At 46.2% G+C, this 21664-nt stretch overlaps 28 non-coding genes across 28 annotated transcripts; 13 read left to right on the forward strand and 15 right to left on the reverse strand.

The window, feature by feature from the left end:
* Nucleotides 1-363: 363 nt before the first annotated feature.
* On the forward strand, nt 364-479 carry LOC141286867 (U5 spliceosomal RNA). The gene has a single exon (XR_012339366.1). It is a non-coding gene; the product is annotated as a U5 spliceosomal RNA (small nuclear RNA).
* Nucleotides 480-1159: 680 nt separating this feature from the next.
* Nucleotides 1160-1231, reverse strand: trnad-guc (transfer RNA aspartic acid (anticodon GUC)). Its single transcript has one exon. It is a non-coding gene; the product is annotated as a tRNA-Asp (tRNA).
* A 569-nt stretch (nt 1232-1800) lies between these two features.
* Nucleotides 1801-1871, reverse strand: trnag-gcc (transfer RNA glycine (anticodon GCC)). Its single transcript has one exon. It is a non-coding gene; the product is annotated as a tRNA-Gly (tRNA).
* Nucleotides 1872-2270: 399 nt separating this feature from the next.
* On the forward strand, nt 2271-2386 carry LOC141288063 (U5 spliceosomal RNA). Its single transcript, XR_012339614.1, has one exon. It is a non-coding gene; the product is annotated as a U5 spliceosomal RNA (small nuclear RNA).
* A 680-nt stretch (nt 2387-3066) lies between these two features.
* trnad-guc (transfer RNA aspartic acid (anticodon GUC)) lies at nt 3067-3138 on the reverse strand. The gene has a single exon. It is a non-coding gene; the product is annotated as a tRNA-Asp (tRNA).
* Nucleotides 3139-3707: 569 nt separating this feature from the next.
* trnag-gcc (transfer RNA glycine (anticodon GCC)) lies at nt 3708-3778 on the reverse strand. The gene has a single exon. It is a non-coding gene; the product is annotated as a tRNA-Gly (tRNA).
* Nucleotides 3779-4177: 399 nt separating this feature from the next.
* Nucleotides 4178-4293, forward strand: LOC141288869 (U5 spliceosomal RNA). Its single transcript, XR_012339757.1, has one exon. It is a non-coding gene; the product is annotated as a U5 spliceosomal RNA (small nuclear RNA).
* Nucleotides 4294-4973: 680 nt separating this feature from the next.
* Nucleotides 4974-5045, reverse strand: trnad-guc (transfer RNA aspartic acid (anticodon GUC)). The gene has a single exon. It is a non-coding gene; the product is annotated as a tRNA-Asp (tRNA).
* A 569-nt stretch (nt 5046-5614) lies between these two features.
* On the reverse strand, nt 5615-5685 carry trnag-gcc (transfer RNA glycine (anticodon GCC)). The gene has a single exon. It is a non-coding gene; the product is annotated as a tRNA-Gly (tRNA).
* Nucleotides 5686-6084: 399 nt separating this feature from the next.
* Nucleotides 6085-6200, forward strand: LOC141288871 (U5 spliceosomal RNA). The gene has a single exon (XR_012339758.1). It is a non-coding gene; the product is annotated as a U5 spliceosomal RNA (small nuclear RNA).
* Nucleotides 6201-7521: 1321 nt separating this feature from the next.
* On the reverse strand, nt 7522-7592 carry trnag-gcc (transfer RNA glycine (anticodon GCC)). Its single transcript has one exon. It is a non-coding gene; the product is annotated as a tRNA-Gly (tRNA).
* Nucleotides 7593-7991: 399 nt separating this feature from the next.
* LOC141288070 (U5 spliceosomal RNA) lies at nt 7992-8107 on the forward strand. The gene has a single exon (XR_012339615.1). It is a non-coding gene; the product is annotated as a U5 spliceosomal RNA (small nuclear RNA).
* Nucleotides 8108-9428: 1321 nt separating this feature from the next.
* trnag-gcc (transfer RNA glycine (anticodon GCC)) lies at nt 9429-9499 on the reverse strand. The gene has a single exon. It is a non-coding gene; the product is annotated as a tRNA-Gly (tRNA).
* Nucleotides 9500-9898: 399 nt separating this feature from the next.
* LOC141288077 (U5 spliceosomal RNA) lies at nt 9899-10014 on the forward strand. The gene has a single exon (XR_012339616.1). It is a non-coding gene; the product is annotated as a U5 spliceosomal RNA (small nuclear RNA).
* A 680-nt stretch (nt 10015-10694) lies between these two features.
* On the reverse strand, nt 10695-10766 carry trnad-guc (transfer RNA aspartic acid (anticodon GUC)). Its single transcript has one exon. It is a non-coding gene; the product is annotated as a tRNA-Asp (tRNA).
* Nucleotides 10767-11335: 569 nt separating this feature from the next.
* Nucleotides 11336-11406, reverse strand: trnag-gcc (transfer RNA glycine (anticodon GCC)). The gene has a single exon. It is a non-coding gene; the product is annotated as a tRNA-Gly (tRNA).
* Nucleotides 11407-11805: 399 nt separating this feature from the next.
* Nucleotides 11806-11921, forward strand: LOC141288084 (U5 spliceosomal RNA). Its single transcript, XR_012339617.1, has one exon. It is a non-coding gene; the product is annotated as a U5 spliceosomal RNA (small nuclear RNA).
* Nucleotides 11922-12601: 680 nt separating this feature from the next.
* trnad-guc (transfer RNA aspartic acid (anticodon GUC)) lies at nt 12602-12673 on the reverse strand. Its single transcript has one exon. It is a non-coding gene; the product is annotated as a tRNA-Asp (tRNA).
* Nucleotides 12674-13242: 569 nt separating this feature from the next.
* Nucleotides 13243-13313, reverse strand: trnag-gcc (transfer RNA glycine (anticodon GCC)). Its single transcript has one exon. It is a non-coding gene; the product is annotated as a tRNA-Gly (tRNA).
* Nucleotides 13314-13712: 399 nt separating this feature from the next.
* LOC141288090 (U5 spliceosomal RNA) lies at nt 13713-13828 on the forward strand. Its single transcript, XR_012339618.1, has one exon. It is a non-coding gene; the product is annotated as a U5 spliceosomal RNA (small nuclear RNA).
* A 505-nt stretch (nt 13829-14333) lies between these two features.
* Nucleotides 14334-14405, forward strand: trnag-ucc (transfer RNA glycine (anticodon UCC)). Its single transcript has one exon. It is a non-coding gene; the product is annotated as a tRNA-Gly (tRNA).
* A 103-nt stretch (nt 14406-14508) lies between these two features.
* trnad-guc (transfer RNA aspartic acid (anticodon GUC)) lies at nt 14509-14580 on the reverse strand. The gene has a single exon. It is a non-coding gene; the product is annotated as a tRNA-Asp (tRNA).
* A 1039-nt stretch (nt 14581-15619) lies between these two features.
* LOC141288532 (U5 spliceosomal RNA) lies at nt 15620-15735 on the forward strand. Its single transcript, XR_012339698.1, has one exon. It is a non-coding gene; the product is annotated as a U5 spliceosomal RNA (small nuclear RNA).
* Nucleotides 15736-16240: 505 nt separating this feature from the next.
* On the forward strand, nt 16241-16312 carry trnag-ucc (transfer RNA glycine (anticodon UCC)). The gene has a single exon. It is a non-coding gene; the product is annotated as a tRNA-Gly (tRNA).
* Nucleotides 16313-16415: 103 nt separating this feature from the next.
* On the reverse strand, nt 16416-16487 carry trnad-guc (transfer RNA aspartic acid (anticodon GUC)). Its single transcript has one exon. It is a non-coding gene; the product is annotated as a tRNA-Asp (tRNA).
* A 2650-nt stretch (nt 16488-19137) lies between these two features.
* LOC141288538 (U5 spliceosomal RNA) lies at nt 19138-19253 on the forward strand. Its single transcript, XR_012339699.1, has one exon. It is a non-coding gene; the product is annotated as a U5 spliceosomal RNA (small nuclear RNA).
* A 505-nt stretch (nt 19254-19758) lies between these two features.
* trnag-ucc (transfer RNA glycine (anticodon UCC)) lies at nt 19759-19830 on the forward strand. Its single transcript has one exon. It is a non-coding gene; the product is annotated as a tRNA-Gly (tRNA).
* Nucleotides 19831-19933: 103 nt separating this feature from the next.
* trnad-guc (transfer RNA aspartic acid (anticodon GUC)) lies at nt 19934-20005 on the reverse strand. Its single transcript has one exon. It is a non-coding gene; the product is annotated as a tRNA-Asp (tRNA).
* Nucleotides 20006-21664: the final 1659 nt, after the last annotated feature.

The raw sequence follows: 21664 nt of genomic DNA on the forward strand, positions 1-21664 counted from the left end.
ATTTAGTAATGGTGCGTAACTGTTACACGTCAAATCCAGGTAAAGGGGGGTTGGGTCAATATGCAAAGTTTGGAGCTCCTTCTAGCAAATCAGGCTTGGCCTTCAAGGCTCATTTTAAAGAATCCCACACACATGCAAACACACACCCCTTACTTAAAAGAACTCTGTTCCTGCATTTGCCCGGGAATCAGAGCCAGGCCTCCTGTGTGGCAGGCGAGAATGGATGATGGAAGAGACTTTTTAACTTTTACTCCTCCCATTTGGAGTGAGGGGGAGATGAAAATCTTATCGGCACCCTAGATTACCCTTTGTGAGTATAGTGGTTTACCACAGGGAGCGCACATGCTCAAGCGCATGGGCACACAACTCGAGTTTCTCTTCATAGACGCATAAATCTTTCGCCTTTTACTAAAGATTTCCGTGGAGGGGAACCTTTCCGAGTAACCTGTATTTTTGGGTGCTCTGCTCACAGCAGAGCTGCACTGCAGTTTCAATAGCAGACTAAATCTGACCACACACCAATGTGCATTGGAGCAAAGCGTGCATTCTCGTGGACCGTGTTTGCAGCCTTTGCGCTTCCTGTGTCGCAACTTCACATTTTTTTTCAGCCAGCATGGAAAGACAGCACTCTCATGACATGATGGGATCCAAACCTTGGGCTTCAGCTACTTTGGCCCTGTCAGTGACTTATGTACTTCCAGCATTCTTTTCTGCTCACAACAGAGCTGTATTGGAGTGTCAAGAGTAAAACTGGCCACCAGCCAATGGGCGGTGGAACGAAGCGCGCCTCACCACGTTCTGTACTTGCGGCCTTTGCGCTTTCTGGGTCGCAGCTCCAGATTTCTTTAGCCCGCATGGAAAGACAGCACTCTCTCGTACATGACGGGATACAAACAAAGATGGCTTCAGCTCCTTTTGCCCTATCAGTGACTTGTGCATTTCAAGCATTCTTTTCAGATGGCTAAAAGCTGGAGTCGGGAACTTGCGTTGGTGGTATAGTGGTGAGCATAGCTGTCTTCCAAGCAGTTGACCCGGGTTCGATTCCCGGCCAACGCATTTGTTTTGGCTCTGGCTGACGTTGAAGCAGAACTCCTTCTGTGACCTCTGTCAGCACCAAAATCTTTTGGATGAGTCGTTCAGCAGCAGCAAAGAGCTGGGTCTCCCCGTCGGGGAATCGAACCCCGGTCTTCCGCGTGACAGGCGGAGATACTGTCCACTATACTAACGAGGAGCTGTACCCGCTGTGCTTCGCCCCCAGCCGACTTGACTTCACCGACATCAGCATAAGGAGCCACTACTCCATGAAAAAAACAAATCAACCTGCCTTGATCTTATTGAGTCTCCCAATATCTTGAATGCTACACATTACAGGGGGTCCTCATTTGGACCACTTTACTATTATTACTATTTTTTTTTACTTTTCATAATGGGAACATGAAAAAAAGGATGGGAAATCTTGTGGCAGTAACATCGCATTTACGTGGATCATATCGCCCACTGCTAGAATTCTACCACTGAACCACCAATGCTCGGAAAGGAGGGAGAACGTTTGGAATTAACACCACATTTACGAGTATATTGCCCACTGCTAAACTTCGTCAACCTATAGATAAAGTGAACAAGTTTTATAGGCATTTGACGAATATAGACGGACTAATGAGTTTCTGAAAAGATTCGGCAGGGAACGGGGGTTGGTCGGTATGCAAAGGTTGGAGCTCCTTCAAGTAAATCAGGCTTCATTTTAAAGAACCTTACACACATGCAAGCACACACACAACTTAATTAAAAGCACTCCGTTCCTGCATTGGCCGGGAATCGGACCCGGGTCTCCCGCGTGGCAGGCGAGAATTCTACCACTGAACCACCAATGCTCGGCTGGGAGACTTTCGGCCTTCACATTGCCCTGGATTTAGTAATGGTGCGTAACTGTTACACGTCAAATCCAGGTAAAGGGGGGTTGGGTCAATATGCAAAGTTTGGAGCTCCTTCTAGCAAATCAGGCTTGGCCTTCAAGGCTCATTTTAAAGAATCCCACACACATGCAAACACACACCCCTTACTTAAAAGAACTCTGTTCCTGCATTTGCCCGGGAATCAGAGCCAGGCCTCCTGTGTGGCAGGCGAGAATGGATGATGGAAAAGACTTTTTAACTTTTACTCCTCCCATTTGGAGTGAGGGGGAGATGAAAATCTTATCGGCACCCTAGATTACCCTTTGTGAGTATAGTGGTTTACCACAGGGAGCGCACATGCTCAAGCGCATGGGCACACAACTCGAGTTTCTCTTCATAGACGCATAAATCTTTCGCCTTTTACTAAAGATTTCCGTGGAGGGGAACCTTTCCGAGTGACCTGTATTTTTGGGTGCTCTGCTCACAGCAGAGCTGCACTGCAGTTTCAATAGCAGACTAAATCTGACCACACACCAATGTGCATTGGAGCAAAGCGTGCATTCTCGTGGACCGTGTTTGCAGCCTTTGCGCTTCCTGTGTCGCAACTTCACATTTTTTTTCAGCCAGCATGGAAAGACAGCACTCTCATGACATGATGGGATCCAAACCTTGGGCTTCAGCTACTTTGGCCCTGTCAGTGACTTATGTACTTCCAGCATTCTTTTCTGCTCACAACAGAGCTGTATTGGAGTGTCAAGAGTAAAACTGGCCACCAGCCAATGGGCGGTGGAACGAAGCGCGCCTCACCACGTTCTGTACTTGCGGCCTTTGCGCTTTCTGGGTCGCAGCTCCAGATTTCTTTAGCCCGCATGGAAAGACAGCACTCTCTCGTACATGACGGGATACAAACAAAGATGGCTTCAGCTCCTTTTGCCCTATCAGTGACTTGTGCATTTCAAGCATTCTTTTCAGATGGCTAAAAGCTGGAGTCGGGAACTTGCGTTGGTGGTATAGTGGTGAGCATAGCTGTCTTCCAAGCAGTTGACCCGGGTTCGATTCCCGGCCAACGCATTTGTTTTGGCTCTGGCTGACGTTGAAGCAGAACTCCTTCTGTGACCTCTGTCAGCACCAAAATCTTTTGGATGAGTCGTTCAGCAGCAGCAAAGAGCTGGGTCTCCCCGTCGGGGAATCGAACCCCGGTCTTCCGCGTGACAGGCGGAGATACTGTCCACTATACTAACGAGGAGCTGTACCCGCTGTGCTTCGCCCCCAGCCGACTTGACTTCACCGACATCAGCATAAGGAGCCACTACTCCATGAAAAAAACAAATCAACCTGCCTTGATCTTATTGAGTCTCCCAATATCTTGAATGCTACACATTACAGGGGGTCCTCATTTGGACCACTTTACTATTATTACTATTTTTTTTTACTTTTCATAATGGGAACATGAAAAAAAGGATGGGAAATCTTGTGGCAGTAACATCGCATTTACGTGGATCATATCGCCCACTGCTAGAATTCTACCACTGAACCACCAATGCTCGGAAAGGAGGGAGAACGTTTGGAATTAACACCGCATTTACGAGTATATTGCCCACTGCTAAACTTCGTCAACCTATAGATAGAGTGAACAAGTTTTATAGGCATTTGACGAATATAGACGGACTAATGAGTTTCTGAAAAGATTCGGCAGGGAACGGGGGTTGGTCGGTATGCAAAGGTTGGAGCTCCTTCAAGTAAATCAGGCTTCATTTTAAAGAACCTTACACACATGCAAGCACACACACAACTTAATTAAAAGCACTCCGTTCCTGCATTGGCCGGGAATCGGACCCGGGTCTCCCGCGTGGCAGGCGAGAATTCTACCACTGAACCACCAATGCTCGGCTGGGAGACTTTCGGCCTTCACATTGCCCTGGATTTAGTAATGGTGCGTAACTGTTACACGTCAAATCCAGGTAAAGGGGGGTTGGGTCAATATGCAAAGTTTGGAGCTCCTTCTAGCAAATCAGGCTTGGCCTTCAAGGCTCATTTTAAAGAATCCCACACACATGCAAACACACACCCCTTACTTAAAAGAACTCTGTTCCTGCATTTGCCCGGGAATCAGAGCCAGGCCTCCTGTGTGGCAGGCGAGAATGGATGATGGAAGAGACTTTTTAACTTTTACTCCTCCCATTTGGAGTGAGGGGGAGATGAAAATCTTATCGGCACCCTAGATTACCCTTTGTGAGTATAGTGGTTTACCACAGGGAGCGCACATGCTCAAGCGCATGGGCACACAACTCGAGTTTCTCTTCATAGACGCGTAAATCTTTCGCCTTTTACTAAAGATTTCCGTGGAGGGGAACCTTTCCGAGTGACCTGTATTTTTGGGTGCTCTGCTCACAGCAGAGCTGCACTGCAGTTTCAATAGCAGACTAAATCTGACCACACACCAATGTGCATTGGAGCAAAGCGTGCATTCTCGTGGACCGTGTTTGCAGCCTTTGCGCTTCCTGTGTCGCAACTTCACATTTTTTTTCAGCCAGCATGGAAAGACAGCACTCTCATGACATGATGGGATCCAAACCTTGGGCTTCAGCTACTTTGGCCCTGTCAGTGACTTATGTACTTCCAGCATTCTTTTCTGCTCACAACAGAGCTGTATTGGAGTGTCAAGAGTAAAACTGGCCACCAGCCAATGGGCGGTGGAACGAAGCGCGCCTCACCACGTTCTGTACTTGCGGCCTTTGCGCTTTCTGCGTCGCAGCTCCAGATTTCTTTAGCCCGCATGGAAAGACAGCACTCTCTCGTACATGACGGGATACAAACAAAGATGGCTTCAGCTCCTTTTGCCCTATCAGTGACTTGTGCATTTCAAGCATTCTTTTCAGATGGCTAAAAGCTGGAGTCGGGAACTTGCGTTGGTGGTATAGTGGTGAGCATAGCTGTCTTCCAAGCAGTTGACCCGGGTTCGATTCCCGGCCAACGCATTTGTTTTGGCTCTGGCTGACGTTGAAGCAGAACTCCTTCTGTGACCTCTGTCAGCACCAAAATCTTTTGGATGAGTCGTTCAGCAGCAGCAAAGAGCTGGGTCTCCCCGTCGGGGAATCGAACCCCGGTCTTCCGCGTGACAGGCGGAGATACTGTCCACTATACTAACGAGGAGCTGTACCCGCTGTGCTTCGCCCCCAGCCGACTTGACTTCACCGACATCAGCATAAGGAGCCACTACTCCATGAAAAAAACAAATCAACCTGCCTTGATCTTATTGAGTCTCCCAATATCTTGAATGCTACACATTACAGGGGGTCCTCATTTGGACCACTTTACTATTATTACTATTTTTTTTTACTTTTCATAATGGGAACATGAAAAAAAGGATGGGAAATCTTGTGGCAGTAACATCGCATTTACGTGGATCATATCGCCCACTGCTAGAATTCTACCACTGAACCACCAATGCTCGGAAAGGAGGGAGAACGTTTGGAATTAACACCGCATTTACGAGTATATGGCCCACTGCTAAACTTCGTCAACCTATAGATAAAGTGAACAAGTTTTATAGGCATTTGACGAATATAGACGGACTAATGAGTTTCTGAAAAGATTCGGCAGGGAACGGGGGTTGGTCGGTATGCAAAGGTTGGAGCTCCTTCAAGTAAATCAGGCTTCATTTTAAAGAACCTTACACACATGCAAGCACACACACAACTTAATTAAAAGCACTCCGTTCCTGCATTGGCCGGGAATCGGACCCGGGTCTCCCGCGTGGCAGGCGAGAATTCTACCACTGAACCACCAATGCTCGGCTGGGAGACTATCGGCCTTCACATTGCCCTGGATTTAGTAATGGTGCGTAACTGTTACACGTCAAATCCAGGTAAAGGGGGGTTGGGTCAATATGCAAAGTTTGGAGCTCCTTCTAGCAAATCAGGCTTGGCCTTCAAGGCTCATTTTAAAGAATCCCACACACATGCAAACACACACCCCTTACTTAAAAGAACTCTGTTCCTGCATTTGCCCGGGAATCAGAGCCAGGCCTCCTGTGTGGCAGGCGAGAATGGATGATGGAAGAGACTTTTTAACTTTTACTCCTCCCATTTGGAGTGAGGGGGAGATGAAAATCTTATCGGCACCCTAGATTACCCTTTGTGAGTATAGTGGTTTACCACAGGGAGCGCACATGCTCAAGCGCATGGGCACACAACTCGAGTTTCTCTTCATAGACGCGTAAATCTTTCGCCTTTTACTAAAGATTTCCGTGGAGGGGAACCTTTCCGAGTGACCTGTATTTTTGGGTGCTCTGCTCACAGCAGAGCTGCACTGCAGTTTCAATAGCAGACTAAATCTGACCACACACCAATGTGCATTGGAGCAAAGCGTGCATTCTCGTGGACCGTGTTTGCAGCCTTTGCGCTTCCTGTGTCGCAACTTCACATTTTTTTTCAGCCAGCATGGAAAGACAGCACTCTCATGACATGATGGGATCCAAACCTTGGGCTTCAGCTACTTTGGCCCTGTCAGTGACTTATGTACTTCCAGCATTCTTTTCTGCTCACAACAGAGCTGTATTGGAGTGTCAAGAGTAAAACTGGCCACCAGCCAATGGGCGGTGGAACGAAGCGCGCCTCACCACGTTCTGTACTTGCGGCCTTTGCGCTTTCTGCGTCGCAGCTCCAGATTTCTTTAGCCCGCATGGAAAGACAGCACTCTCTCGTACATGACGGGATACAAACAAAGATGGCTTCAGCTCCTTTTGCCCTATCAGTGACTTGTGCATTTCAAGCATTCTTTTGAGATGGCTAAAAGCTGGAGTCGGGAACTTGCGTTGGTGGTATAGTGGTGAGCATAGCTGTCTTCCAAGCAGTTGACCCGGGTTCGATTCCCGGCCAACGCATTTGTTTTGGCTCTGGCTGACGTTGAAGCAGAACTCCTTTTGTGACCTCTGTCAGCACCAAAATCTTTTGGATGAGTCGTTCAGAAGCAGCAAAGAGCTGGGTCTCCCCGTCGGGGAATCGAACCCCGGTCTTCCGCGTGACAGGCGGAGATACTGTCCACTACACTAACGAGGAGCTGTACCCGCTGTGCTTCGCCCCCAGCTGACTTGACTTCACCGACATCAGCATAAGGAGCCACTACTCCATGAAAAAAACAAATCAACCTGCCTTGATCTTATTGAGTCTCCCAATATCTTGAATGCTACACATTACAGGGGGTCCTCATTTGGACCACTTTACTATTATTACTATTTTTTTTTACTTTTCATAATGGGAACATGAAAAAAAGGATGGGAAATCTTGTGGCAGTAACATCGCATTTACGTGGATCATATCGCCCACTGCTAGAATTCTACCACTGAACCACCAATGCTCGGAAAGGAGGGAGAACGTTTGGAATTAACACCGCATTTACGAGTATATTGCCCACTGCTAAACTTCGTCAACCTATAGATAAAGTGAACAAGTTTTATAGGCATTTGACGAATATAGACGGACTAATGAGTTTCTGAAAAGATTCGGCAGGGAACGGGGGTTGGTCGGTATGCAAAGGTTGGAGCTCCTTCAAGTAAATCAGGCTTCATTTTAAAGAACCTTACACACATGCAAGCACACACACAACTTAATTAAAAGCACTCCGTTCCTGCATTGGCCGGGAATCGGACCCGGGTCTCCCGCGTGGCAGGCGAGAATTCTACCACTGAACCACCAATGCTCGGCTGGGAGACTTTCGGCCTTCACATTGCCCTGGATTTAGTAATGGTGCGTAACTGTTACACGTCAAATCCAGGTAAAGGGGGGTTGGGTCAAAATGCAAAGTTTGGAGCTCCTTCTAGCAAATCAGGCTTGGCCTTCAAGGCTCATTTTAAAGAATCCCACACACATGCAAACACACACCCCTTACTTAAAAGAACTCTGTTCCTGCATTTGCCCGGGAATCAGAGCCAGGCCTCCTGTGTGGCAGGCGAGAATGGATGATGGAAGAGACTTTTTAACTTTTACTCCTCCCATTTGGAGTGAGGGGGAGATGAAAATCTTATCGGCACCCTAGATTACCCTTTGTGAGTATAGTGGTTTACCACAGGGAGCGCACATGCTCAAGCGCATGGGCACACAACTCGAGTTTCTCTTCATAGACGCATAAATCTTTCGCCTTTTACTAAAGATTTCCGTGGAGGGGAACCTTTCCGAGTGACCTGTATTTTTGGGTGCTCTGCTCACAGCAGAGCTGCACTGCAGTTTCAATAGCAGACTAAATCTGACCACACACCAATGTGCATTGGAGCAAAGCGTGCATTCTCGTGGACCGTGTTTGCAGCCTTTGCGCTTCCTGTGTCGCAACTTCACATTTTTTTTCAGCCAGCATGGAAAGACAGCACTCTCATGACATGATGGGATCCAAACCTTGGGCTTCAGCTACTTTGGCCCTGTCAGTGACTTATGTACTTCCAGCATTCTTTTCTGCTCACAACAGAGCTGTATTGGAGTGTCAAGAGTAAAACTGGCCACCAGCCAATGGGCGGTGGAACGAAGCGCGCCTCACCACGTTCTGTACTTGCGGCCTTTGCGCTTTCTGCGTCGCAGCTCCAGATTTCTTTAGCCCGCATGGAAAGACAGCACTCTCTCGTACATGACGGGATACAAACAAAGATGGCTTCAGCTCCTTTTGCCCTATCAGTGACTTGTGCATTTCAAGCATTCTTTTGAGATGGCTAAAAGCTGGAGTCGGGAACTTGCGTTGGTGGTATAGTGGTGAGCATAGCTGTCTTCCAAGCAGTTGACCCGGGTTCGATTCCCGGCCAACGCATTTGTTTTGGCTCTGGCTGACGTTGAAGCAGAACTCCTTTTGTGACCTCTGTCAGCACCAAAATCTTTTGGATGAGTCGTTCAGAAGCAGCAAAGAGCTGGGTCTCCCCGTCGGGGAATCGAACCCCGGTCTTCCGCGTGACAGGCGGAGATACTGTCCACTACACTAACGAGGAGCTGTACCCGCTGTGCTTCGCCCCCAGCCGACTTGACTTCACCGACATCAGCATAAGGAGCCACTACTCCATGAAAAAAACAAATCAACCTGCCTTGATCTTATTGAGTCTCCCAATATCTTGAATGCTACACATTACAGGGGGTCCTCATTTGGACCACTTTACTATTATTACTATTTTTTTTTACTTTTCATAATGGGAACATGAAAAAAAGGATGGGAAATCTTGTGGCAGTAACATCGCATTTACGTGGATCATATCGCCCACTGCTAGAATTCTACCACTGAACCACCAATGCTCGGAAAGGAGGGAGAACGTTTGGAATTAACACCGCATTTACGAGTATATTGCCCACTGCTAAACTTCGTCAACCTATAGATAAAGTGAACAAGTTTTATAGGCATTTGACGAATATAGACGGACTAATGAGTTTCTGAAAAGATTCGGCAGGGAACGGGGGTTGGTCGGTATGCAAAGGTTGGAGCTCCTTCAAGTAAATCAGGCTTCATTTTAAAGAACCTTACACACATGCAAGCACACACACAACTTAATTAAAAGCACTCCGTTCCTGCATTGGCCGGGAATCGGACCCGGGTCTCCCGCGTGGCAGGCGAGAATTCTACCACTGAACCACCAATGCTCGGCTGGGAGACTTTCGGCCTTCACATTGCCCTGGATTTAGTAATGGTGCGTAACTGTTACACGTCAAATCCAGGTAAAGGGGGGTTGGGTCAAAATGCAAAGTTTGGAGCTCCTTCTAGCAAATCAGGCTTGGCCTTCAAGGCTCATTTTAAAGAATCCCACACACATGCAAACACACACCCCTTACTTAAAAGAACTCTGTTCCTGCATTTGCCCGGGAATCAGAGCCAGGCCTCCTGTGTGGCAGGCGAGAATGGATGATGGAAGAGACTTTTTAACTTTTACTCCTCCCATTTGGAGTGAGGGGGAGATGAAAATCTTATCGGCACCCTAGATTACCCTTTGTGAGTATAGTGGTTTACCACAGGGAGCGCACATGCTCAAGCGCATGGGCACACAACTCGAGTTTCTCTTCATAGACGCATAAATCTTTCGCCTTTTACTAAAGATTTCCGTGGAGGGGAACCTTTCCGAGTGACCTGTATTTTTGGGTGCTCTGCTCACAGCAGAGCTGCACTGCAGTTTCAATAGCAGACTAAATCTGACCACACACCAATGTGCATTGGAGCAAAGCGTGCATTCTCGTGGACCGTGTTTGCAGCCTTTGCGCTTCCTGTGTCGCAACTTCACATTTTTTTTCAGCCAGCATGGAAAGACAGCACTCTCATGACATGATGGGATCCAAACCTTGGGCTTCAGCTACTTTGGCCCTGTCAGTGACTTATGTACTTCCAGCATTCTTTTCTGCTCACAACAGAGCTGTATTGGAGTGTCAAGAGTAAAACTGGCCACCAGCCAATGGGCGGTGGAACGAAGCGCGCCTCACCACGTTCTGTACTTGCGGCCTTTGCGCTTTCTGCGTCGCAGCTCCAGATTTCTTTAGCCCGCATGGAAAGACAGCACTCTCTCGTACATGACGGGATACAAACAAAGATGGCTTCAGCTCCTTTTGCCCTATCAGTGACTTGTGCATTTCAAGCATTCTTTTCAGATGGCTAAAAGCTGGAGTCGGGAACTTGCGTTGGTGGTATAGTGGTGAGCATAGCTGTCTTCCAAGCAGTTGACCCGGGTTCGATTCCCGGCCAACGCATTTGTTTTGGCTCTGGCTGACGTTGAAGCAGAACTCCTTCTGTGACCTCTGTCTGCACCAAAATCTTTTGGATGAGTCGTTCAGCAGCAGCAAAGAGCTGGGTCTCCCCGTCGGGGAATCGAACCCCGGTCTTCCGCGTGACAGGCGGAGATACTGTCCACTATACTAACGAGGAGCTGTACCCGCTGTGCTTCGCCCCCAGCCGACTTGACTTCACCGACATCAGCATAAGGAGCCACTACTCCATGAAAAAAACAAATCAACCTGCCTTGATCTTATTGAGTCTCCCAATATCTTGAATGCTACACATTACAGGGGGTCCTCATTTGGACCACTTTACTATTATTACTATTTTTTTTTACTTTTCATAATGGGAACATGAAAAAAAGGATGGGAAATCTTGTGGCAGTAACATCGCATTTACGTGGATCATATCGCCCACTGCTAGAATTCTACCACTGAACCACCAATGCTCGGAAAGGAGGGAGAACGTTTGGAATTAACACCGCATTTACGAGTATATGGCCCACTGCTAAACTTCGTCAACCTATAGATAAAGTGAACAAGTTTTATAGGCATTTGACGAATATAGACGGACTAATGAGTTTCTGAAAAGATTCGGCAGGGAACGGGGGTTGGTCGGTATGCAAAGGTTGGAGCTCCTTCAAGTAAATCAGGCTTCATTTTAAAGAACCTTACACACATGCAAGCACACACACAACTTAATTAAAAGCACTCCGTTCCTGCATTGGCCGGGAATCGGACCCGGGTCTCCCGCGTGGCAGGCGAGAATTCTACCACTGAACCACCAATGCTCGGCTGGGAGACTTTCGGCCTTCACATTGCCCTGGATTTAGTAATGGTGCGTAACTGTTACACGTCAAATCCAGGTAAAGGGGGGTTGGGTCAATATGCAAAGTTTGGAGCTCCTTCTAGCAAATCAGGCTTGGCCTTCAAGGCTCATTTTAAAGAATCCCACACACATGCAAACACACACCCCTTACTTAAAAGAACTCTGTTCCTGCATTTGCCCGGGAATCAGAGCCAGGCCTCCTGTGTGGCAGGCGAGAATGGATGATGGAAGAGACTTTTTAACTTTTACTCCTCCCATTTGGAGTGAGGGGGAGATGAAAATCTTATCGGCACCCTAGATTACCCTTTGTGAGTATAGTGGTTTACCACAGGGAGCGCACATGCTCAAGCGCATGGGCACACAACTCGAGTTTCTCTTCATAGACGCATAAATCTTTCGCCTTTTACTAAAGATTTCCGTGGAGGGGAACCTTTCCGAGTGACCTGTATTTTTGGGTGCTCTGCTCACAGCAGAGCTGCACTGCAGTTTCAATAGCAGACTAAATCTGACCACACACCAATGTACATTGGAGCAAAGCGTGCATTCTCGTGGACCGTGTTTGCAGCCTTTGCGCTTCCTGTGTCGCAACTTCACATTTTTTTTCAGCCAGCATGGAAAGACAGCACTCTCATGACATGATGGGATCCAAACCTTGGGCTTCAGCTACTTTGGCCCTGTCAGTGACTTATGTACTTCCAGCATTCTTTTCTGCTCACAACAGAGCTGTATTGGAGTGTCAAGAGTAAAACTGGCCACCAGCCAATGGGCGGTGGAACGAAGCGCGCCTCACCACGTTCTGTACTTGGGGCCTTTGCGCTTTCTGCGTCGCAGCTCCAGATTTCTTTAGCCCGCATGGAAAGACAGCACTCTCTCGTACATGACGGGATACAAACAAAGATGGCTTCAGCTCCTTTTGCCCTATCAGTGACTTGTGCATTTCAAGCATTCTTTTCAGATGGCTAAAAGCTGGAGTCGGGAACTTGCGTTGGTGGTATAGTGGTGAGCATAGCTGTCTTCCAAGCAGTTGACCCGGGTTCGATTCCCGGCCAACGCATTTGTTTTGGCTCTGGCTGACGTTGAAGCAGAACTCCTTTTGTGACCTCTGTCAGCACCAAAATCTTTTGGATGAGTCGTTCAGAAGCAGCAAAGAGCTGGGTCTCCCCGTCGGGGAATCGAACCCCGGTCTTCCGCGTGACAGGCGGAGATACTGTCCACTATACTAACGAGGAGCTGTACCCGCTGTGCTTCGCCCCCAGCCGACTTGACTTCACCGACATCAGCATAAGGAGCCACTACTCCATGAAAAAAACAAATCAACCTGCCTTGATCTTATTGAGTCTCCCAATATCTTGAATTCTACACATTACAGGGGGTCCTCATTTGGACCACTTTACTATTATTACTATTTTTTTTTACTTTTCATAATGGGAACATGAAAAAAAGGATGGGAAATCATGTGGCAGTAACATCGCATTTACGTGGATCATATCGCCCACTGCTAGAATTCTACCACTGAACCACCAATGCTCGGAAAGGAGGGAGAACGTTTGGAATTAACACCGCATTTACGAGTATATTGCCCACTGCTAAACTTCGTCAACCTATAGATAAAGTGAACAAGTTTTATAGGCATTTGACGAATATAGACGGACTAATGAGTTTCTGAAAAGATTCGGCAGGGAACGGGGGTTGGTCGGTATGCAAAGGTTGGAGCTCCTTCAAGTAAATCAGGCTTCATTTTAAAGAACCTTACACACATGCAAGCACACACACAACTTAATTAAAAGCACTCCGTTCCTGCATTGGCCGGGAATCGGACCCGGGTCTCCCGCGTGGCAGGCGAGAATTCTACCACTGAACCACCAATGCTCGGCTGGGAGAACTTCGGCCTTCACATTGCCCTGGATTTAGTAATGGTGCGTAACTGTTACACGTCAAATCCAGGTAAAGGGGGGTTGGGTCAATATGCAAAGTTTGGAGCTCCTTCTAGCAAATCAGGCTTGGCCTTCAAGGCTCATTTTAAAGAATCCCACACACATGCAAACACACACCCCTTACTTAAAAGAACTCTGTTCCTGCATTTGCCCGGGAATCAGAGCCAGGCCTCCTGTGTGGCAGGCGAGAATGGATGATGGAAGAGACTTTTTAACTTTTACTCCTCCCATTTGGAGTGAGGGGGAGATGAAAATCTTATCGGCACCCTAGATTACCCTTTGTGAGTATAGTGGTTTACCACAGGGAGCGCACATGCTCAAGCGCATGGGCACACAACTCGAGTTTCTCTTCATAGACGCATAAATCTTTCGCCTTTTACTAAAGATTTCCGTGGAGGGGAACCTTTCCGAGTGACCTGTATTTTTGGGTGCTCTGCTCACAGCAGAGCTGCACTGCAGTTTCAATAGCAGACTAAATCTGACCACACACCAATGTGCATTGGAGCAAAGCGTGCATTCTCGTGGACCGTGTTTGCAGCCTTTGCGCTTCCTGTGTCGCAACTTCACATTTTTTTTCAGCCAGCATGGAAAGACAGCACTCTCATGACATGATGGGATCCAAACCTTGGGCTTCAGCTACTTTGGCCCTGTCAGTGACTTATGTACTTCCAGCATTCTTTTCTGCTCGCAACAGAGCTGTATTGGAGTGTCAAGAGTAAAACTGGCCACCAGCCAATGGGCGGTGGAACGAAGCGCGCCTCACCACGTTCTGTACTTGCGGCCTTTGCGCTTTCTGCGTCGCAGCTCCAGATTTCTTTAGCCCGCATGGAAAGACAGCACTCTCTCGTACATGACGGGATACAAACAAAGATGGCTTCAGCTCCTTTTGCCCTATCAGTGACTTGTGCATTTCAAGCATTCTTTTGAGATGGCTAAAAGCTGGAGTCGGAAACTTGCGTTGGTGGTATAGTGGTGAGCATAGCTGCCTTCCAAGCAGTTGACCCGGGTTCGATTCCCGGCCAACGCATTTGTTTTGGCTCTGGCTGACGTTGAAGCAGAACTCCTTCTGTGACCTCTGTCAGCACCAAAATCTTTTGGATGAGTCGTTCAGCAGCAGCAAAGAGCTGGGTCTCCCCGTCGGGGAATCGAACCCCGGTCTTCCGCGTGACAGGCGGAGATACTGTCCACTATACTAACGAGGAGCTGTACCCGCTGTGCTTCGCCCCCAGCCAACTTGACTTCACCGACATCAGCATAAGGAGCCACTACTCCATGAAAAAAACAAATCAACCTGCCTTGATCTTATTGAGTCTCCCAATATCTTGAATGCTACACATTACAGGGGGTCCTCATTTGGACCACTTTACTATTATTACTATTTTTTTTTACTTTTCATAATGGGAACATGAAAAAAAGGATGGGAAATCATGTGGCAGTAACATCGCATTTACGTGGATCATATCGCCCACTGCTAGAATTCTACCACTGAACCACCAATGCTCGGAAAGGAGGGAGAACGTTTGGAATTAACACCGCATTTACGAGTATATTGCCCACTGCTAAACTTCGTCAACCTATAGATAAAGTGAACAAGTTTTATAGGCATTTGACGAATATAGACGGACTAATGAGTTTCTGAAAAGATTCGGCAGGGAACGGGGGTTGGTCGGTATGCAAAGGTTGGAGCTCCTTCAAGTAAATCAGGCTTCATTTTAAAGAACCTTACACACATGCAAGCACACACACAACTTAATTAAAAGCACTCCGTTCCTGCATTGGCCGGGAATCGGACCCGGGTCTCCCGCGTGGCAGGCGAGAATACTACCACTGAACCACCAATGCTCGGCTGGGAGACTTTCGGCCTTCACATTGCCCTGGATTTAGTAATGGTGCGTAACTGTTACACGTCAAATCCAGGTAAAGGGGGGTTGGGTCAATATGCAAAGTTTGGAGCTCCTTCTAGCAAATCAGGCTTGGCCTTCAAGGCTCATTTTAAAGAATCCCACACACATGCAAACACACACCCCTTACTTAAAAGAACTCTGTTCCTGCATTTGCCCGGGAATCAGAGCCAGGCCTCCTGTGTGGCAGGCGAGAATGGATGATGGAAGAGACTTTTTAACTTTTACTCCTCCCATTTGGAGTGAGGGGGAGATGAAAATCTTATCGGCACCCTAGATTACCCTTTGTGAGTATAGTGGTTTACCACAGGGAGCGCACATGCTCAAGCACATGGGCACACAACTCGAGTTTCTCTTCATAGACGCATAAATCTTTCGCCTTTTACTAAAGATTTCCGTGGAGTGGAACCTTTCCGAGTGACCTGTATTTTTGGGTGCTCTGCTCACAGCAGAGCTGCACTGCAGTTTCAATAGCAGACTAAATCTGACCACACACCAATGTGCATTGGAGCAAAGCGTGCTTTCTCGTGGACCGTGTTTGCAGCCTTTGCGCTTCCTGTGTCGCAACTTCACATTTTTTTTCAGCCAGCATGGAAAGACAGCACTCTCATGACATGATGGGATCCAAACCTTGGGCTTCAGCTACTTTGGCCCTGTCAGTGACTTATGTACTTCCAGCATTCTTTTCTGCTCGCAACAGAGCTGTATTGGAGTGTCAAGAGTAAAACTGGCCACCAGCCAATGGGCGGTGGAACGAAGCGCGCCTCACCACGTTCTGTACTTGCGGCCTTTGCGCTTTCTGCGTCGCAGCTCCAGATTTCTTTAGCCCGCATGGAAAGACAGCACTCTCTCGTACATGACGGGATACAAACAAAGATGGCTTCAGCTCCTTTTGCCCTATCAGTGACTTGTGCATTTCAAGCATTCTTTTGAGATGGCTAAAAGCTGGAGTCGGGAACTTGCGTTGGTGGTATAGTGGTGAGCATAGCTGCCTTCCAAGCAGTTGACCCGGGTTCGATTCCCGGCCAACGCATTTGTTTTGGCTCTGGCTGACGTTGAAGCAGAACTCCTTCTGTGACCTCTGTCAGCACCAAAATCTTTTGGATGAGTCGTTCAGCAGCAGCAAAGAGCTGGGTCTCCCCGTCGGGGAATCGAACCCCGGTCTTCCGCGTGACAGGCGGAGATACTGTCCACTATACTAACGAGGAGCTGTACCCGCTGTGCTTCGCCCCCAGCCGACTTGACTTCACCGACATCAGCATAAGGAGCCACTACTCCATGAAAAAAACAAATCAACCTGCCTTGATCTTATTGAGTCTCCCAATATCTTGAATGCTACACATTACAGGGGGTCCTCATTTGGACCACTTTACTATTATTACTATTTTTTTTTTACTTTTCATCAGGGCTTAAAAACGGAAAAAAAATCCATTCGGTTCACTCCGAGCAGAATCGATATTATAACGTTTCTGTTCTTGCGTTCCTCATTAAACAATACGTTCCGAGAACGGTTTTCTAGAAAAAATACCGGTTAATAACGTTATTTTATTACACAGCACGATAGATAGATAGAGAGATAGAGAGATAGATAGATAGATAGATAGATAGATAGATAGATAGATAGATAGATAGATAGATAGATAGATAGATAGATAGATAGATAGATAGATAGATAGATAGATAGATAGTGTGTGCCTTTTAATAACATGTTTGGCATTATGTTTACAAATGATTAAACCAAATTCCGTGTTCGTGTCATTTGAACTTCTTGTCTTTAAAACCGAAAGTAAACGAGTTCACAACCAGGGTTTGAAAATTAGCGCGGTCCGAAGTAAGGTGTTAAAAAAAATTGTGCTATATTAACACCCTCAAATGCACTACATATAGCCAAAGTCCTTTTAAGAATGGTAAAATGGTAAGATGGTATTCTATAGTCTTTGTCTGATATAGCCTAGCGTCAGAAGATTTTTTTTATGAAAGTACAATGTTGCCAGATATTGCTACGAAAAACAAGCAATTACAAAAAGAGAGAAAAAGATATCCGAAATAAGTTCAAAGCTTGTGTTTTTTAAACAAGATTAATATATCAGTAACACTAACGTTCAACTTCCCACTTTATAAACGTCCCAAAGTGTCACACTAAATTGGAAAAATACAAGTATAATACGTGGATCTGGCAACAAACGGAGGCTGCACACGCGCTCTCACTCAACGCGCTCTCAAGCCCCGTTCACTGCGCTAGCTTCTCGCATCAACATGAATTGCAAACACTCGTGTGATATGAGGTGGTTTAAACGGCTTAATAATCATTCAGAGAGCTTGGCATTTTATTTTTGAATATACAAAAATGACCAATGGCCGGACCTCGGTGACCTCAGCTGGCTACGGCCGTGCCTGGAAACGCGTTACAAATGAGCAAATCATTTTTTTAAAACAATTTTCTTGTTTGATAATACTATAGCGAAATAAGCCCCTTCAAGACCATCCGCTTCACATTCTGACCACACGGCTTAATCTGCGATAAAAACCTGTTGATTTAATTATTCCTTACCTAATATACATAGCCTATTATAGGCTATTTTCACTCAAACAAAAGAGAACTTAAAACAATAGACAATTTTAACTACAAGTTTTAATTAGGCTACAATAACTTAAACCTAAACATACCTTTGCACATGAAACAGTCAGGTGCTTGGTAACCTTAAGCTCGTCGCATCAGAAAGGGCTCTGCTTATGACGTCTGCTTCGCGGGCATTTCACGGTGTATGTATGCGTCACCGTCGCATTTGCGCACACAATTTGAATTCATGTTTTTGGTCTGCCAAATTGATATAATAAAGAGAACGATAAAAATACCGTTATTAACCGGTTAATTTGGAATTTCTGTTTCTGTTTCTGTTCAGAACGATTAAAATTGATTTTGTTTTCGTTTTTGTTCCTGTTCCTGTTTAATGTCATTTGTTTTCGTTTTTCGTTTTCGTTCCTTAAACCGGTTCAGAGCCCTGCTTTTCATAATGGGAACATGAAAAAAAGGATGGGAAATCATGTGGCAGTAACATCGCATTTACGTGGATCATATCGCCCACTGCTAGAATTCTACCACTGAACCACCAATGCTCGGAAAGGAGGGAGAACGTTTGGAATTAACACCGCATTTACGAGTATATTGCCCACTGCTAAACTTCGTCAACCTATAGATAAAGTGAACAAGTTTTATAGGCATTTGACGAATATAGACGGACTAATGAGTTTCTGAAAAGATTCGGCAGGGAACGGGGGTTGGTCGGTATGCAAAGGTTGGAGCTCCTTCAAGTAAATCAGGCTTCATTTTAAAGAACCTTACACACATGCAAGCACACACACAACTTAATTAAAAGCACTCCGTTCCTGCATTGGCCGGGAATCGGACCCGGGTCTCCCGCGTGGCAGGCGAGAATACTACCACTGAACCACCAATGCTCGGCTGGGAGACTTTCGGCCTTCACATTGCCCTGGATTTAGTAATGGTGCGTAACTGTTACACGTCAAATCCAGGTAAAGGGGGGTTGGGTCAATATGCAAAGTTTGGAGCTCCTTCTAGCAAATCAGGCTTGGCCTTCAAGGCTCATTTTAAAGAATCCCACACACATGCAAACACACACCCCTTACTTAAAAGAACTCTGTTCCTGCATTTGCCCGGGAATCAGAGCCAGGCCTCCTGTGTGGCAGGCGAGAATGGATGATGGAAGAGACTTTTTAACTTTTACTCCTCCCATTTGGAGTGAGGGGGAGATGAAAATCTTATCGGCACCCTAGATTACCCTTTGTGAGTATAGTGGTTTACCACAGGGAGCGCACATGCTCAAGCACATGGGCACACAACTCGAGTTTCTCTTCATAGACGCATAAATCTTTCGCCTTTTACTAAAGATTTCCGTGGAGTGGAACCTTTCCGAGTGACCTGTATTTTTGGGTGCTCTGCTCACAGCAGAGCTGCACTGCAGTTTCAATAGCAGACTAAATCTGACCACACACCAATGTGCATTGGAGCAAAGCGTGCTTTCTCGTGGACCGTGTTTGCAGCCTTTGCGCTTCCTGTGTCGCAACTTCACATTTTTTTTCAGCCAGCATGGAAAGACAGCACTCTCATGACATGATGGGATCCAAACCTTGGGCTTCAGCTACTTTGGCCCTGTCAGTGACTTATGTACTTCCAGCATTCTTTTCTGCTCGCAACAGAGCTGTATTGGAGTGTCAAGAGTAAAACTGGCCACCAGCCAATGGGCGGTGGAACGAAGCGCGCCTCACCACGTTCTGTACTTGCGGCCTTTGCGCTTTCTGCGTCGCAGCTCCAGATTTCTTTAGCCCGCATGGAAAGACAGCACTCTCTCGTACATGACGGGATACAAACAAAGATGGCTTCAGCTCCTTTTGCCCTATCAGTGACTTGTGCATTTCAAGCATTCTTTTGAGATGGCTAAAAGCTGGAGTCGGGAACTTGCGTTGGTGGTATAGTGGTGAGCATAGCTGCCTTCCAAGCAGTTGACCCGGGTTCGATTCCCGGCCAACGCATTTGTTTTGGCTCTGGCTGACGTTGAAGCAGAACTCCTTCTGTGACCTCTGTCAGCACCAAAATCTTTTGGATGAGTCGTTCAGCAGCAGCAAAGAGCTGGGTCTCCCCGTCGGGGAATCGAACCCCGGTCTTCCGCGTGACAGGCGGAGATACTGTCCACTATACTAACGAGGAGCTGTACCTGCTGTGCTTCGCCCCCAGCCGACTTGACTTCACCGACATCAGCATAAGGAGCCACTACTCCATGAAAAAAACAAATCAACCTGCCTTGATCTTATTGAGTCTCCCAATATCTTGAATGCTACACATTACAGGGGGTCCTCATTTGGACCACTTTACTATTATTACTATTTTTTTTTTACTTTTCATCAGGGCTTAAAAACGGAAAAAAAATCCATTCGGTTCACTCCGAGCAGAATCGATATTATAACGTTTCTGTTCTTGCGTTCCTCATTAAACAATACGTTCCGAGAACGGTTTTCTAGAAAAAATACCGGTTAATAACGTTATTTTATTACACAGCACGATAGAGAGATAGATAGATAGATAGATAGATAGATAGATAGATAGATAGATAGATAGATAGATAGATAGATAGATAGATAGATAGATAGATAGATAGATAGATAGATAGATAGATAGATAGATAGATAGTGTGTGCCTTTTAATAACATGTTTGGCATTATGTTTACAAATGATTAAACCAAATTCCGTGTTCGTGTCATTTGAACTTCTTGTCTTTAAAACCGAAAGTAAACGAGTTCACAACCAGGGTTTGAAAATTAGCGCGGTCCGAAGTAAGGTGTTAAAAAAAATTGTGCTATATTAACACCCTCAAATGCACTACATATAGCCAAAGTCCTTTTAAGAATGGTAAAATGGTAAGATGGTATTCTATAGTCTTTGTCTGATATAGCCTAGCGTCAGAAGATTTTTTTTATGAAAGTACAATGTTGCCAGATATTGCTACGAAAAACAAGCAATTACAAAAAGAGAGAAAAAGATATCCGAAATAAGTTCAAAGCTTGTGTTTTTTAAACAAGATTAATATATCAGTAACACTAACGTTCAACTTCCCACTTTATAAACGTCCCAAAGTGTCACACTAAATTGGAAAAATACAAGTATAATACGTGGATCTGGCAACAAACGGAGGCTGCACACGCGCTCTCACTCAACGCGCTCTCAAGCCCCGTTCACTGCGCTAGCTTCTCGCATCAACATGAATTGTAAACACTCGTGTGATATGAGGTGGTTTAAACGGCTTAATAATCATTCAGAGAGCTTGGCATTTTATTTTTGAATATACAAAAATGACCAATGGCCGGACCTCGGTGACCTCAGCTGGCTACGGCCGTGCCTGGAAACGCGTTACAAATGAGCAAATCATTTTTTTAAAACAATTTTCTTGTTTGATAATACTATAGCGAAATAAGCCCCTTCAAGACCATCCGCTTCACATTCTGACCACACGGCTTAATCTGCGATAAAAACCTGTTGATTTAATTATTCCTTACCTAATATACATAGCCTATTATAGGCTATTTTCACTCAAACAAAAGAGAACTTAAAACAATAGACAATTTTAACTACAAGTTTTAATTAGGCTACAATAACTTAAACCTAAACATACCTTTGCACATGAAACAGTCAGGTGCTTGGTAACCTTAAGCTCGTCGCATCAGAAAGGGCTCTGCTTATGACGTCTGCTTCGCGGGCATTTCACGGTGTATGTATGCGTCACCGTCGCATTTGCGCACACAATTTGAATTCATGTTTTTGGTCTGCCAAATTGATATAATAAAGAGAACGATAAAAATACCGTTATTAACC

Source organism: Garra rufa, chromosome 1 (assembly GCF_049309525.1).
Source record: "Garra rufa chromosome 1, GarRuf1.0, whole genome shotgun sequence".
Lineage (NCBI taxonomy): Eukaryota > Metazoa > Chordata > Actinopteri > Cypriniformes > Cyprinidae > Garra > Garra rufa.